General features: G+C 42.2%; 1 protein-coding gene and 1 long non-coding RNA gene across 3 annotated transcripts in view; one reads left to right on the forward strand and one right to left on the reverse strand.

Moving 5' to 3' along the window:
• Positions 1–15,113, reverse strand: part of LOC135114341 (voltage-dependent calcium channel gamma-5 subunit-like) — a 157,418-nt gene that overhangs the window by 95,270 nt on the left and 47,035 nt on the right. The window lies entirely within an intron of this gene.
• Positions 1–15,113, forward strand: part of LOC135114359 (uncharacterized) — a 144,478-nt gene that overhangs the window by 65,993 nt on the left and 63,372 nt on the right. Inside the window, exon 3 of the long non-coding RNA XR_010275492.1 lies at positions 539–608. This is a non-coding gene — a long non-coding RNA (uncharacterized LOC135114359). The remainder of the gene's footprint in view (positions 1–538; positions 609–15,113) is intronic.

The following is a 15,113-nucleotide window of genomic DNA, read 5'->3' on the forward strand; positions in this document are numbered from 1 at the left end:
GTTTCTTCTCTTTTAGCATATAAAATGGGTGATGCAGGTAAGATCTTTAGGGTTAGAAAACGAAAAGTAACGGGTTTAAGTTTTATAAAGTTTGGTGAGGTTGCGTTAGGTTTAGTTAGGTTATGTTACGGTACGAAGAAATAGGTTTACAAATAGAATGGTAGATGAATGGAGTATTCTTATTAATTATGTTGCTAAAAGTCAACATAGGGGTTTAAAAAGACTTTATAAATTTATGGATAGGGATGATAGGTGGATTTTTAAGTATGCATGTTTGACACAGTAGCTGCCACATGTAGGCCTGCTGTTTTTTTTGTTTTTTTTTTCAGATTTCCTAACTTTTTTTTTTTGGGGGGCAAATGATCTTTTTATTTTTGGCGACTCCTTCATATATATATATATATATATATATATATATATATATATATATATATATATATATATATATATATATATATATATATATATATTTTTTGCAGATTTCCTGTGTATGTTCTTCCGTCATGATCTTATGTTCCCTTTCCTCTTCCTCCATCAGACGCTCCCAAGGCTCTCTCTCTCCACCCTTGTAACATGAAGTGGCGAGTGGTAGCCGCTCTCCAATAAAGGTGTGTAAGTACTCGTGCAGCCATTCAGGTTATTTCTTGTCTTTGGCCAGACCTCCCACCCCGCTGACTCCATCCCTCCCCTGACCAGCGTTCTGCCTCCTCTCTTCTAGTCCGTCTCTCTCTCTCCCCTTCTTTCATTTGTGACTTTCTTTATTGCATTCATGTTAGGTTTTCACGATTTTATTTTGTTTGTACCAGAAATGACCGTTTTGTACTTTATTTTTAGTTCCGTTTTGGTAATATTATGTTTTATTTATTCATTTTTTTATTTATTTATTTTTTTTTTAAGGGAGTGGTGAGTTAACGAGCTTTCTGCGTAAAAAAAAAAAAAAAAAATTCTGTTTATAAATAAAACGTGAGATATTGTACAGTTAGAAAATGATCACGAACTTTTCTTTTTTGTTTGTTTTGACCAGACTACAGTGAAGAGAGTTTAAAGCAGGCATTTTACGACGTAATTACTATATTTACACAGCTGTACACGGAAGAGATACATATGTATGGTTGCAGCTGTTAATTGCTCCATCGACTGTTAATTTAAGAGAACTGTCCTCGGTTTTCGTGACAAGTATTCAGAGGAAATTAAAGAAGTCTTGAGGGAAAATGGTCCACACTGAGAGCAGAGTGTTGGTCAGGATGTGTTGAGAGTGGGGCCGAAGAGTGATAAGTATTTACTGTTATTGAATGTATCCGTGCTGATTCTCCGTTTGTCTCTCTCTCTCTCTCTCTCTCTCTCTCTCTCTCTCTCTCTCTCTCTCTCTCTCTCTCTCTCTCTCTCTCTCTCTCTCTCTCTCTCTCTCTCTCTCTCTCTCTCTCTCTCTTCTAAACCTTTAATCCATTACTTTCATACGAGAGAGAGAGAGAGAGAGAGAGAGAGAGAGAGAGAGAGAGAGAGAGAGAGAGAGAGAGAGAGAGAGAGAGAGAGAGAGAGAGGGGCAAACGAGGAAAAAAAATATTACATGGTTTTGGTGGATAATAAAACAAAAGAAAGAAATATGGAATGAAATGTAGGGCACACATTCACAAAAACTAATTCTTTAATTTTTATTCATGTGACATTCTCTCTCTCTCTCTCTCTCTCTCTCTCTCTCTCTCTCTCTCTCTCTCTCTCTCTCTCTCTCTCTCTCTCTCTCTCTCTCTCTCTCTCTCTCTCTCTCTCTCTCTCTCTCTCTCTCTCTGTCCATCCACTCATCCATTAGCAAATTATCCTTTATCGCTCTTTCTTCACACAAGCATCCCTCCCTGACACTCCACAAAGGTAAATAAATGCATAGATAAAAGACAAGCTGAAATTTCATTCCCTTCCCTTCCATTACCTGATATAACTCACTTTTAATCCCCGTGCTGTTGTTGCTATTCTTCTTCGCTACTCACTTAACGATATTTATGACCATTATAAAACTTTTTGCCTCATAATTTTCCCTCCCTCGATTCTTCTCCCTTACTTGGCTAGAACGAGCTGCCTGAGTGTGTGTGTGTGTGTGTGTGTGTGTGTGTGTGTGTGTGTGTGGGTGGGTGGGTAGGTGGGTGGGTGGGTGGGTGGGTGGGTGTTTTACTTGCATAGTCTCAAGAATTAAAAGCTTACGAAGTGTTTGTGTGTGTGTGTGTGTGTGTGTGTGTGTGTGTGTGTGTGTGTGTGTGTGTGTGCTTCCATAGTCCCAAGAATTAGAAGATTGTGAAATGTGTGTGTGTGTGTGTGTGTGTGTGTGTGTGTGTGTGTGTGTGTGTGTGTGTGTGTGTGTGCCCCCATTCTTCTATATTCTTACGATTAAGCGTTTAAAAATTTATAAATAATGACAGTAATTATATTTTAGGATGGAAATATGGACATAATTAATGAACAGATGAATAAATAAATAAAAAAAATTAAGTAATCGTAGCTGTGGAATAATAAATAATTTTGAAGTCATAATCATATCGATTACGGAGAGAGAGAGAGAGAGAGAGAGAGAGAGAGAGAGAGAGAGAGAGAGAGAGAGAGAGAGAGAGAGAGAGAGAGAGAGAGAGAGAGAGAGAGAGAGAGAGAGAGCATTACCTATTCACCAATCGCACAAACTCTGTATATACAAGGCATTTCATTAATTTTGATTAGATTATTGCTAAATTTGCAGTTTCGCTAATTAGGTTGGTGATTAGAAGGCCACGCGACTCACATGAAAACACGCGTATTGGAATGGAGGGAAATGAAGAGAGAGAGAAAAAAATAAATAGAACCTTGTAACATTAAACAACCCGGTGAAAGGAAGAATGACAATGGAGAAATAGTTTTTTGTACATTGCTAAACCTCCAGTAGATTTCATGACAAAGATACAGACAACTTCACACATCATCATCAACTTTTATCTGTGTCTGTCTGTCTGTCTGCTTATCTCAGTATCTGCCTATCGCTTGTATGATTGCCCTCCGCTTTCACAAGAAGGCCAATCGCGCAATTTTTGGTCTTTTTATCTGTTTATGTAAATGTAAAATTCTTAAAGGTTTGATTTACTCGCTTTCGTAATGTGTTTTAGTGTTTTCTTGCTACGTTTGATGTCTTTTTTTTCACGGTGAATTCTGTGGAACTTAAATTTGTTGGTTTGATTTGCCGGTTGTTATGTGTGTAGTGTATGCGTGTTTTTTTGAGAGTGTTTTCTTTTGTCTGTGTGTCACCATTTTTGGTTTGTTTGATTTCCCAGAACGTCGTTTACGAAGCGGCACACATGAGCTTACGGCTTTGTTCAAATTTGTGCTGAACACCTTCCATTAATGTTTTGCTCCTTAGACATGTCGCTCCAGTCTGTGTTTTCAAGAACTGATCGGGGTTGAGTAAAATTTAGCTCCTGTAATCTGGCACCTTTTGCTTGCTTCCTTTCATTTTACTATCATCAAATTTGGTACTGAACGTGAGTTTTCGATAGTGACTGGTACTGAAGACTGGACCATCACCGATATTGTTGACTAAGTTCTCTGTCGTTGTAAGAAAAGAGGTTAAGATTATTATTTTCTCGTGTCGGCGTCATGATGTGTGGATGCAGGTCGCTCTTCAGTAAATTAGTGATCAAGTCGCCTCCTGTGTGGGAATGATAGAGTCACTCCCCTTATCACGGTCTCGCAGCGGCATCAGGCTTCGAAAATTAATTCTGATATAGTGTAGAGGAGAAAGAAGAAGAAGAAGTAGAAGAAGAAAAAGTAAAGGAGAGGAGGAGGAAGAAAAGGAGGACAACGACAAGGAACAAGAGAAGTACGAGCAACAGTAACCAGTCGTCGAGGGGCACCTAAACTTCCCTCTCCCGAAGAACAGAATGGTGCAGTCTTGTCGCCCTGAATCTTTTGGCGCACCATTTTACCCCCAGCCGAAAGTCCCCACGTGTTCTCCCAGTGGCTCCCGTGTTCCCGTGTGTAAAACCTCCACTCTTAACCAGCCAGAAGATCCCCCGTTAAAAGAGTGTTGAAGAGTGGGTCGTAAAGGAATGCTTGTTGTAATGGTTAAGAATTGAAAGGTAGGAATGCAAGAGAGAGAGAGAGAGAGAGAGAGAGAGAGAGAGAGAGAGAGAGAGAGAGAGAGAGAGAGAGAGAGAGAGATGGACACACAATTGCAAATAAATTTTTAAAAAGGACAAGAATGACTGAAAAAATTCTAGCAGGGAGACTGAGGAAGAGGAGAAAGAGAAGGAAGAAAAAAGAAGACGAGAAGAGGAGGAGGAGGAGGAGGAGGACCGCAAGGAAAAGTTTCATGGTAGAGGAGGCCCAGGGAGTGGAAGGGAAGGTGGTGGGGGAGGACAAGGACGAGAATTGCAAGGAAAAGTTTTGGTTAGGGAAGGACGCGGGCAACAGGAGAGGAAAGAGATGTGTAGTGGCCAGGAGGAGGAGAAGGAGGGGAAATATAGGTCTGGAAAGAAATGTGAAGATAAGGGAATAGGAGGAAGAGAAGGAAGAGGAGGAGAAGGGGGTAGAGAAGGAGAATGGAGTGGAGGAGGAGAAGGAGGAGGAGAAATACAAGACCTGGATGAAACGTGAAGATAAGGGAATAAAAGGAAGAGAAGGAAGAGGAGGAGGAGGAGGAGGAGAAGTTAGAAGAGTAAAAGAGGGGAAGGAGGAATAGGTGGAGAGGGAGGAGGAAAAAAAGAAAGCAAGAGGAAAGAAAAGGAAATGAAGAAGAGAAATGAAAAAAGAATGTATGGGAGGATAAGAGAAAAATGATACTACTACTACTACTACTACTACTGCTACTACTACTACTACTACTACTACTACTACTACTACTACTACTACTAATAATAATAATAATAATAATAATGATAATAATATAAGAAGAAGAAGATGATGAAAAAGAAAATAAAGACGAAAAGGAAACGAAAAGAAAAAGAAAAGAAGAGAGAGAGAGAGAGAGAGAGAGAGAGAGAGAGAGAGAGAGAGAGAGAGAGAGAGAGAGAGAGAGAGAGAGAGAGAGAGACGAGGACGACAACGACAACAGCAACGTAAACGACATAAAAATAAGAGGCGGACGAATAAGACAAGGAAGAAAGGGAATTAAAACCAGAAGGAAGAGTTCAGCTGAATTCAAGGGCAAGGAGAATGAGGCCGTGCTGTCCAGGATCACCCCATGTTGTTCGGCCCATTACGGGAACTTTGTGGCAGCGGTGCGTCAAGCGGCAGGCAGTGTGTGGAGTGGCGGTGTCTGCGTGGTGCTCCCAGCCAGGCGGTGGATAGACTGAAGCGAGACGGGATCTGACAGGGGTGTTCAAGTGGTATAAGGGATGTAACAGAGATAACGTAGATAAATAGAGGTGTTCAAGTGGCATAACGGACATAATAAAGGTGATATAGTCAAAATTCTTAGGGTTTATGATGAGGACTGGAATTAACTAGTTGAACGTTGAAAAAAGACTTATAGAAGGAGTCTTGATGGAGGTATTCAAGTGGTATAAGGAAGGTAATGAAAAGAAGGAGACTTGATGGAGGTATTCAAGTGATATAAGGAAGGTAGTGAAGATAATGCTGATCGATAGAGGTATGCAATGACATGAGGGATATAAAAAAATGATATAGGCAGAATTCTTAATGTTAATAATGATGGTAGGAATGAAATTAACAGACTGAAGGTTGAATAGATTTGAAAATGAAATCTGATAGGGGTGTTCAAGTGGCATTAGAGATATAAGAAAGATGATGTAGACAGAATTCTTAGCGTTAGCAATAAGGATAAGACTGGAAGTAACAGGTTATAGGTTGAAAAGGTAAAAAAAAAAAAAGAGAGAGAGAGAGAAGAATAAATTAGCCTTCAAAAGAGTAAAAAAAATAGTTCGAATAGACTCAATAATCAGGCTGTTAGTGCCGAGTCAGTGAGGAGCTTTTAAAAGATTAGATAAAGCTATGGAAGTTGTTGGTAGGTAAATAAAAGTGTTTTATAATGACTGCCGCGTGTATGTGTCCTGGCTTTTTTATAACTTTCCGTTTGTTTTATTAATTTCATTCTTAACCCTTTCATTGCTATCTGCTGCATTTTTCCTTAATTATTAAACACTGAGGCATCTTCACTTGTTCTGCAGCCACTTCCAATCATTAAACTGGACAGAAATTGGAAAATCTCTTCTGTGTTTAAGCCCCCCATCATCCTTGCACATGTTTATAAAAGATTTCATGTACTACCTCTAGTGCTATTAATTGTTTGTGCTGCAGTGAGAGGGGTGGAAGGAATGTCTCCCGCGTCACAAGGGATGCACTGTGATGTCACCAAGGTACTAAATTATTCCCCGTACAAGATATATGGAGCGTGCTATAATTTACCCCTTTGACTCACTCTAACTCAATACTGGGACGTACGTATTGTAGCTCGGCATGTTTCAATACTCGTGCCGAAGTCCATATTATTATTCGTTGTTGTTGTTGTTGTTGTTGTTGTTGTTGTTGTTGTTGTTGTTGTTGTTGTTCTACTACTACTACTACTATACTACTACTACTACTATTACTACTACTACTACTACTACTACTACTACTACTACTACTACTACTACTACTACTACTACTACTACTACTGCTGCTGCTGCTGCTGCTGCTGCTGCTGCTGCTGCTGCTGCTGCTGCTGCTACTACTACTACTACTACTACTACTACTACTACTACTACTACTACTACTACTACTACTACTACTACTACTACTACTACTACTACTACTACTACTACTATCACTACTACCACTACTTCTATTAATACTTCCACTACTACCACTACTCCTATTACTACTACTACTACTACTACTACTACTACTACTACTACTACTACTACTACTACTACTACTACTACTACTACCACCACACACATAGCCACAGGGCAGCAGCGGCTTACCACCTCAAGAAAGACACGAAGGAAATTAATATAAGAGAAGGAAAGACGACCAGGAAAGAGAGAGAGAGAGAGAGAGAGAGAAAAAAAAACTGACAAAAGCCCCATTAAATAACATCAAAATACAAATACACAGTAGCTTTCTAGTTATTAGTGTAAAGCTTAATTCGTGAAGGTTAAGATGAAAAAGAAGGGAGAGACAAAGACAAAGAGACAAAGAAGCAAAGAGAAAGATGGAAGAAAAAACGGTAAATCTATCTTACAATGTTACTTTTACACATCCACCCGTAGCTTTCTAGATAATCCTCCGCTTTGAAGAGTTGACAGGCAAAGAGAGTCACAAAGGCTGACGGTACCGCGGTTCTCCGGTGGGGGGATTAAAGCATGAAGGTCCTCGTCGCCTCTCAGCGCGGGAAAGGAGGAACAGAGTGGGCACGGAAAAGACGAGAACGAGTACAAAATCATGTTCTGGCTGCTACCTGGAGACTTAAAGTGGCAGCGTGGTGGTGGTGGTGGTGGTGGTGGAAAAGGAGGGAAAAGGGGGAAAAGGAGAGAGTGATACAGAATGGAGGAATACAAGAAAGAAGGGAAGAGGAGCAATAAAAAAATCATAGGAGGAGGAGGAGTAACAACAGCAGCAACAAGAAAGTAATATGGGAAGGAAAAATACGATGGAGGAAAATAAATATAAAAGAAAAAGAGGTAGAACAGAAGGATTGGAAGAGAAGGAGGACGAGAACGAGGAAAAAGACTGAGCAAAACGAGAAATAACAAAAAAAGGAAAAAAAAAGAGAGAAAGCGTAAAAGGAGAATGAAAACAGAAAAATGCAAGGAAGAGGGAGAAGGTAACATGCGATACGAGAAGCACAAGAAAGGAAAAAACAAAAAAAGAAACGAACGAAGGCATTAAATAGCTCACAAGTTACGCTACACCAACAGAAGATTCGTTGCAGTATTGTGGTGAATGCAAAGAGAGCGAGAGACGATGAAAAGCTAATGAAATGAACACAGGTCTTTCTCGGCTCAGCACAACTATGCTATGAATATGGAACAAGCCCTCTCCCTCACTCCCGCCTCCCTTGCCCCGTCCATTGGTTGTTGGTGCTGGCGCGGTGCTTGTAGCCTCGCCGCCGCCCACCTGCTGGTCCAATCCTTCCTCTATTCGCCGGGTCCTCAACTGCACGTCCTTTCCCAGCGAGTGGTGTGCGTCGCTCCCTCGGCCTCCTAAATACTCAGGGGTTAGCTGGCAGTGGTGCTGTTGCTTTGTGTGTGTGTGTGTGTGTGTGTGTGTGTGTGTGTGTGTGTGTGTGTGTGTGTGTGTGTGTGTGTGTGTGTGTGTGTGTTAGGGTAGAAAGGACCACTTCTCCCTTCAGATGCACAGTTGTCAAAGGACGTCCTGTTGCAGAGTTTCGTGAAATTCATGTTTGTAAATCGAATTGAAGTCAATGTGTAGACCAGTGAAGTGTTTTATTTTCAGAGTGCCGCAAAGACTCAAGAAGAACTGATGTGGTGGATGGAAGTAGTTGTCTGATATGGAGCTTTTGCCTGAAGCATTTTAGGTATGTCGAATAGAAATCAATATATGGACCAGTGAAGAACTTTATTTTGAGAGCTCCCCAAAGACAAGAACTGAGGGTATAGTGGATGGAGGCAGCTGTCTGATAGTTTTTTTTTAATTAATTAATTAATTTTTTTTTTTATCGCGAGCATTTTGTAGTAAATCGAATAAAAATCAATATTGAGACTGGCTTTTCTTTTTTTTTTTCTGGAACACTTTGCAGAACCACGTCTTTTGGGCAGCTGTTTTTAATTAAAGGGAAGCCATCTCTTTCATTTTTCTTGTCCAGTGGTGCAGTTTTCTGGTCAACCTTCATTTGAGGTCACTGGTTGCCTTGCTCAGTGAATCTTCCTCTTCTTTTTATTTTTGCGCCGTGCTCCGTGTGTATCCTTTCATGATGGTGCTTTGTCTTCATACTAGTGTTATGAGAGCGAGTCAATAGCCCGCCTTGGTCCCTTAGTCTGAAGGAACAAATATGAGTAGCGAGATAAGCTTCACGTTTTCATGCTCATTAAAAAAGTTGACTCAGGGTTTCCACCAGCCGGCGCACAGACGGGAGCTGACCTGAAGACTGAGGGAGCGTGGCTGCTGTATAGGTTAAGGGTTAGGCTGTCAAGTTAACCTTTCCTCTACCCGTCAAATTATAGAGTAAACTGTTTCCCTTGAATTTAAATTGACAGGTATACATTTTTCCTTTTAGTCAGATTATGGAATAAATTCTCTTGCTTGCAGTCAGTTTGATAAACCTTTCCTCATCCAGTCAGATTATTAAGTAAACAGTTTCCCTTTATGTTAGATTCAGGAGTAAATGCTTTTTGTTATAATGAAATTAGGAAGTAAATTTTTTTCTTCCAGGCAAATTGCAGATATGTGTGAAGTAAACTTTCCCTTCCGATCAGATTATCAAGTAAATCTTTTTCCTTCCAGTCAGAGTCTCAACCAAAACTATTTTTTTTCCATTCACAGTATACAGGTAAGTCACTCTTGGGAGTTAAAAAAAAAAAATCACACGGTTATCGTTCTTCATGTAATGAGTTGTTGAGTAACATGAAGCTCTGTCAGTAATCATGAGAGAACGAAGGATAAGGTTAAACACACCACCAGTGTCAAAAAGACCAAAAAGACTCGTCTTCTTAAAACGCTTTGTTCTCTCATAAGAAATGTTAAGAAAAAAAAAAAATCCGGAGACGATTAGTTAGGCTTTCGCGGTGTTTTATCGATGAAAGATGCAAGGTACTTTATAAACAGTCGCCGGAATCATGGAGCCACCTTAAAGACCCAGATGACTTCCAATAGGTGCTTTTTTTTCTCTCATAATGACTATTTTCGAAGGATACATAGATAACTAGTCTGGTTCTCACGATCTTTTCAGCCATTGATGAAGAATCCTTGTTAAACTATCGCCAGAACCATGAAAAGACCCTTGAAAGACCCAGTAACTTATACCGCAACCTGTTAGAATGAGTCAAGATAAAACAAAGTAGAATCCCTGACATCACGGAACTAAACACTGTCTTGGGAAGGTCTGAGGAGGAGAGAATACAGCAAGTTTGATCTAATCTTGCTGGCAGGAGGAAATTAAAGCTGGGGGACATAAAGGCAAGGAATGTTTATATAAATACCTTCCTTATCTTTGACCTTTCCAAGATAGGTTAAAATTAGATGTTTCTTTGCTACGGTGACTATAAGTACTGGTGTGTGTGTGTGTGTGTGTGTGTGTGTGTGTGTGTGTGTGTGTGTGTGTGTGTGTGTGTGTGTGTGTGTGTGTGTTGGCCTATTTGTGCGTACCTATTTGCATTTTACACAACTGAATCAAGCTCATAATGTTCCAAGTTTTAATTCTAAATAATCGTATATCATCACAGTTTTATTTTCTTTTAATTTGTGTATACCGCGTTCGTGTGTGTGTGTGTTTGTGTGTGTGTGTGTGTGTGTGTGTGTGTGTGTGTGTGTGTTGGGTGGAGAGAAGGTGTGCGTGTGTGCGTGCGTCCATTCATTAGCTCTTAATAACAGCAATGATGAAGAAAAATAAACCAAAACTAGCATCTTAAAAAAAAAAAAAAAATCTGAAACACGGCATTCATAATTCATCCAATAACAGTAATAGCGAAAAGAGAAAGTGAATAAGAGAAAGAATAAACAAAATGTACGCGATTTTTCCCTTCAGTGAGAGAGGCAACCTACTTAAAACGAGTAGTTGCGGCGTGAGGAAACTTTTAATAGCAACAGGGAAAAAAAAGTAAGTGAAAGAGGAGGAGGAGGAGGATGATGGGGAAGGAGAGGACGAGGAGGAAGAGGAAAAAAGAATAGGAAGAGGGACAAGGAGAAGAAAAAAAATGAAGAGGAGGAAGAGGAGGAGGAGGGACAAGGACATAGTGAAGGTGAAGTAAAAGAACAAGAAGAGGAAAATAATAAAAGAATAAAGAAGAAATGAATAACAGTGAGAAGAAGAAAGAGAAAAAGGAAAAAAGAAACAAGAAACAAGAATAAGAATGAGAAGAAGAAGAAGAAGAAGAACAAAACGGAGAATAAGAATAAGAAATAGAGAAAAAGAAAAGAAAGAATACGAAAACACAATAATAACAAGAGGGAGAGGCGGAAGAGAAGGAACAAGAGTGCAAGGAGGAGGAGGAGGAGGAGGAGGAGGAGAAACAAAAGAGTAAGAGAAGGAGGAGGAGGAGGAGGATGAGGAAGAAGAAGAGGAATAGGTATAACAAAAGAACGAGAGGAGCAGGAGCAGGAGGAGGAGAAGAAGGAGGAAGGCGATTTGCATTTAAAATTACAGAAAGGGAAAAAATAATGTGTTAGGTTGTATTACATTGAGTTCAGCGTGCAGGTGGCGGTGGTGGTGGTGGTGGTGGTGGCAAGAGGGAGAGGCGGTAGGGAGAGGGGAAGGGGGGTTCGCTCTCTAATATATGATGGTGCAGTGGCGCGACCATTATTCCCGGGCACCCCGTCAGCCTCGCCACCAAATGCAGGCAAAGAGGGAAGGGCTAAGTTGTATTTTATCTCTCTTCCTCCTCACCTTCGTTTTAGTTCCCCCGCAATCTCTCTCTCTCTCTCTCTCTCTCTCTCTCTCTCTCTCTCTCTCTCTCTCTCTCTCTCTCTCTCTCTCTCTCTCTCTCTCTCTCTCTCTCTCTCTCTCTCTTTTGTAAAGTAGATGAATGAATGTTTGACAGTTTTTGTTACTTTTCTTTATCTGTTTTTTTTTTTTTCTCGAGTGAAATTATTCTCAGTTGTTGCTTTTGTTGTTGTTGTTGTTGTTGTTGTTGTTGTTGTTGTTGTTGTTCATGAGGAGTAAAGCCTTTTGTTTTGATATCACTATTTACTTCGTCCGTTGAATTTCCTAATAGTTCTATTCCTACAATGAAGCCGAGTGTGGTATTTTTTCTCGACGAATCAGCTTTTAAGTTAGGATGTCATTCTGGTATATGGATAGACTACTACTACTACTACTACTACTACTACTACTACTACTACTACTACTACTACTACTACTACTACTACTAGGACTACTACCACTCCTTGTTTACTATTGCCATTGTTGAGCCTTCATGTATATTGGGTATTTCACCTTCCCACGGGCCGCGTTCCCTCGAGGCACTGAACTGAAAGTGAAGTTGGCGGAGCTGGGCGGCTGGGTTGCTGGATGGGCCCTGCCACCCTAGGGCTCCGAGGAATCATTCCCACTGGCCTACAAACTCCTCCATAACGCATGTTACGCCCCAGCCTCCGTTGTCTTCATATTACAAAAGGGAGGGAAGCAGCGAGGGTCCCGGAGTACTTAGAAAGATCAAAGACCGGGAGTATAGACAGGCTGTGCTGTGTGAGTGACGGTCGGTGGTGCAGCCCCGGACACGCGGCGGCCAGGCATGAGGGAGGCAGGCAGGCGTAAGAGGGCCGAGTGACGACTGCCTGGTGGTGGACGGCAGCGTGAGACAAGGAAACACTTTTGGCTGCTTCCCGACAACTTTCAGAAGGCTCTAGTTCAAGTTACGCGGGTATTTAAGGATGTTTTTATGGTTCTAATGGCATATTAACAAGATTACTACATTATTAACGGGGGAAACACTCTTGAGAATCCGGCTCATAATCTCTTTGGCCTTTGAAAATAGTCGTGATGAGAGAGCAAAGCGTTTCTGAATACGGGTCAAGAATACTCACTGGGTGTGTCACTGGTCGCCTTGACGCTGCTCTCTTACCAACGGAAAGTGAGGATCGGAAAGAGTAGCGTTATATTGAGAGGTGTTAGTATAATCGCAATGTGCAGGGGAGTTTTGGGAGAGAGAGAGAGAGAGAGAGAGAGAGAGAGAGAGAGAGAGAGAGAGAGAGAGAGAGAGAGAAAGTATCAAACTGACACGCACGCACATTCTCTCTCTCTCTCTCTCTCTCTCTCTCTCTCTCTCTCTCTCTCTCTCTCTCTCTCTCTCTCTCTCTCTCTCTTTCAGCCCTCCACAAATCCTCTAGCGCTGTGTCCTTACATTTCACAATTTATCTTTCTCCTGTACTGACAGCCTCTATTCCCCTCTGGTATAACGTTATGCATACGTATCTTCATGTATTCTCCCTCAGGTAACCACACCATCTCACTCAATCTCCAGGGCTAACAAAATTTTCTTACAGTGTTGAATTTCACAGACCTCACCACTACATAGCTTCTTCCTAACTGGTCATCGTAGCCTTGCCCTATGCGTGTGTGTGTGTGTGTACTCGTTTCTCTCCCCCTTCACGCCGCTCACACCCCAGTCATCTTTCACTCATTTCCATGGCGGGAATCCAAAACCTTTGTCTTTCGCTCCAGCCAGGTCCGGGTCTCTCTTCTCCTGCACTGGCTCCCGTGGAAACTATTATGCCATTTCCTAAGTGTCTTTTTTCACTGCCATGCTAACTGCCTTTCCTCTCATCGCACTCCTTAATGATGAAAGCACCGTTCTTTCAGTCACACTGTCTCTGTCCGTCTGTCCGGCGGTCTTTCTGTCTCTTTCTCTTTGTGTCTTTGTGTCTGCCTATTTTTCTGTCTCTCTCTCTCTCTCTCTCTCTCTCTCTCTCTCTCTCTCTCTCTCTCTCTCTCTCTCTCTCTCTCTCTCTCTCTCTCTCTCTCTCTCTCTCTCTCTCTCTCTCTCTCTCTCTCTCTCTCTCTCTCTCTCTGTGTGTGTGTGTGTGTGTGTGTGTGTGTGCCGGAATAAAGGTTAGTTAGTTAGGTAAGGTTGCAGTAAGTAAGCCGCCATAATAGTGCCCCGTCAGACAGCTGTAGCACGGGATGGGTACGCGAGGCGAGGCGCTGGCCACTGAGCGAGAGTTGGGGTGTGGGTAACCCTGAGGCGTTGATAGAACTCTATTCACAGCAGGCGGCGACGGAATGGTGTCCACGGCCCACTGGACAGCAACAAAGCAAGACAAGACTTTGTTTAAACGTTTGGGACAAAAAGAAAGTCATGGCGAGTGTTTCCTGACACACTTCAGGTCACGCCTCGAGGGACAAGGGGTCAGGACTTCGTGGAAACGTAATAGGTACAAGGCCGTGACCTGCACCGTGGAGCTGCGGGGTAGTACTGAGGAGCGAGGACCCGCCTCTGGTATTGGTGTGCCGGTGTCAGCTCCCTGATCTCTCGGGACGCCTTGCAGCGGTGCAGCGGTGCAGCGGACCGTGCTACACCGTGAACACGGCTGCTGCTGCTGCTGTTGCTGCTGCTGCTGCATCGCTTATATGTGAGGTTTCCATTGGTGGGACCAAACTGTTGTTGTGTGTATACAGCATTTGAGTTTGCCAAGCGGAAACTTCACATGAGTGGCCACGAAGAACCCATGAATGTCTGTCATCAGGCTGTGATGAGGTCGATTGCGGCGTGCACCGCGCCAGCCTCCGAGGCGCGCTGCTGCTGTGTTGGTGAGCTGGAAGAGCCCCTGCTCTTCCCCTACGCGATTGGCGTCTAGTGTTTAACATTCTCCCTTCCCCTTGAAGGAAATGCGGAAACACACACACACACACACACACACACACACACACACACACACACACACACACACACACACACACACACACACACACACACACACATAATAGGCATTATGTGATTAATGGCTGTGTTGAAGGCGACCGTTATAAAAGATCTCGAGGCCGCGGCACTGGACCAGTCAGCACCAGGCGTCATCGGTCGTGCGTGGCAGGTTGAGCTGGTCCTCAGGGGCGGCTCATCACAGTCCCCATTGTGGGGTACTGAGCCCCTTATTCCTCATTCCCACCAATCATTAGCCATTATTTTTGGGAAGGAAAAATGGAATCACTTGTACGTAGATCAGCCGCCCCAACCACATTTGATATGCAATAAATTAGGTTAGATGAAGTTAACTTTGTTTAGGTAAGATTAGGCGAGTCCATCCTAAGAATAGATCGGATGGCTGTTCTTTATTAGATTCGAAAGATATCAGTGTAAGAGGAACATTTCCGGCGTGGAGTAAGTCAGACTGGATGGGTCATTAGGTCTAGTTTTCCAGCAGTGGGCGGAACACTAAGGATCAGAGATGAGAGTGAAGGGGAAAGCAAAGGGAAACAAAAGAAAAGAAAACAGCAGTGAAATATTTTAGTAACATTTGCATGGGAGGAAGGTGTTGTTCCTTTGTCACGT

This window comes from Scylla paramamosain, chromosome 2 (genome assembly GCF_035594125.1).
Source record: "Scylla paramamosain isolate STU-SP2022 chromosome 2, ASM3559412v1, whole genome shotgun sequence".
Taxonomy (NCBI): Eukaryota; Metazoa; Arthropoda; class Malacostraca; order Decapoda; family Portunidae; genus Scylla; species Scylla paramamosain.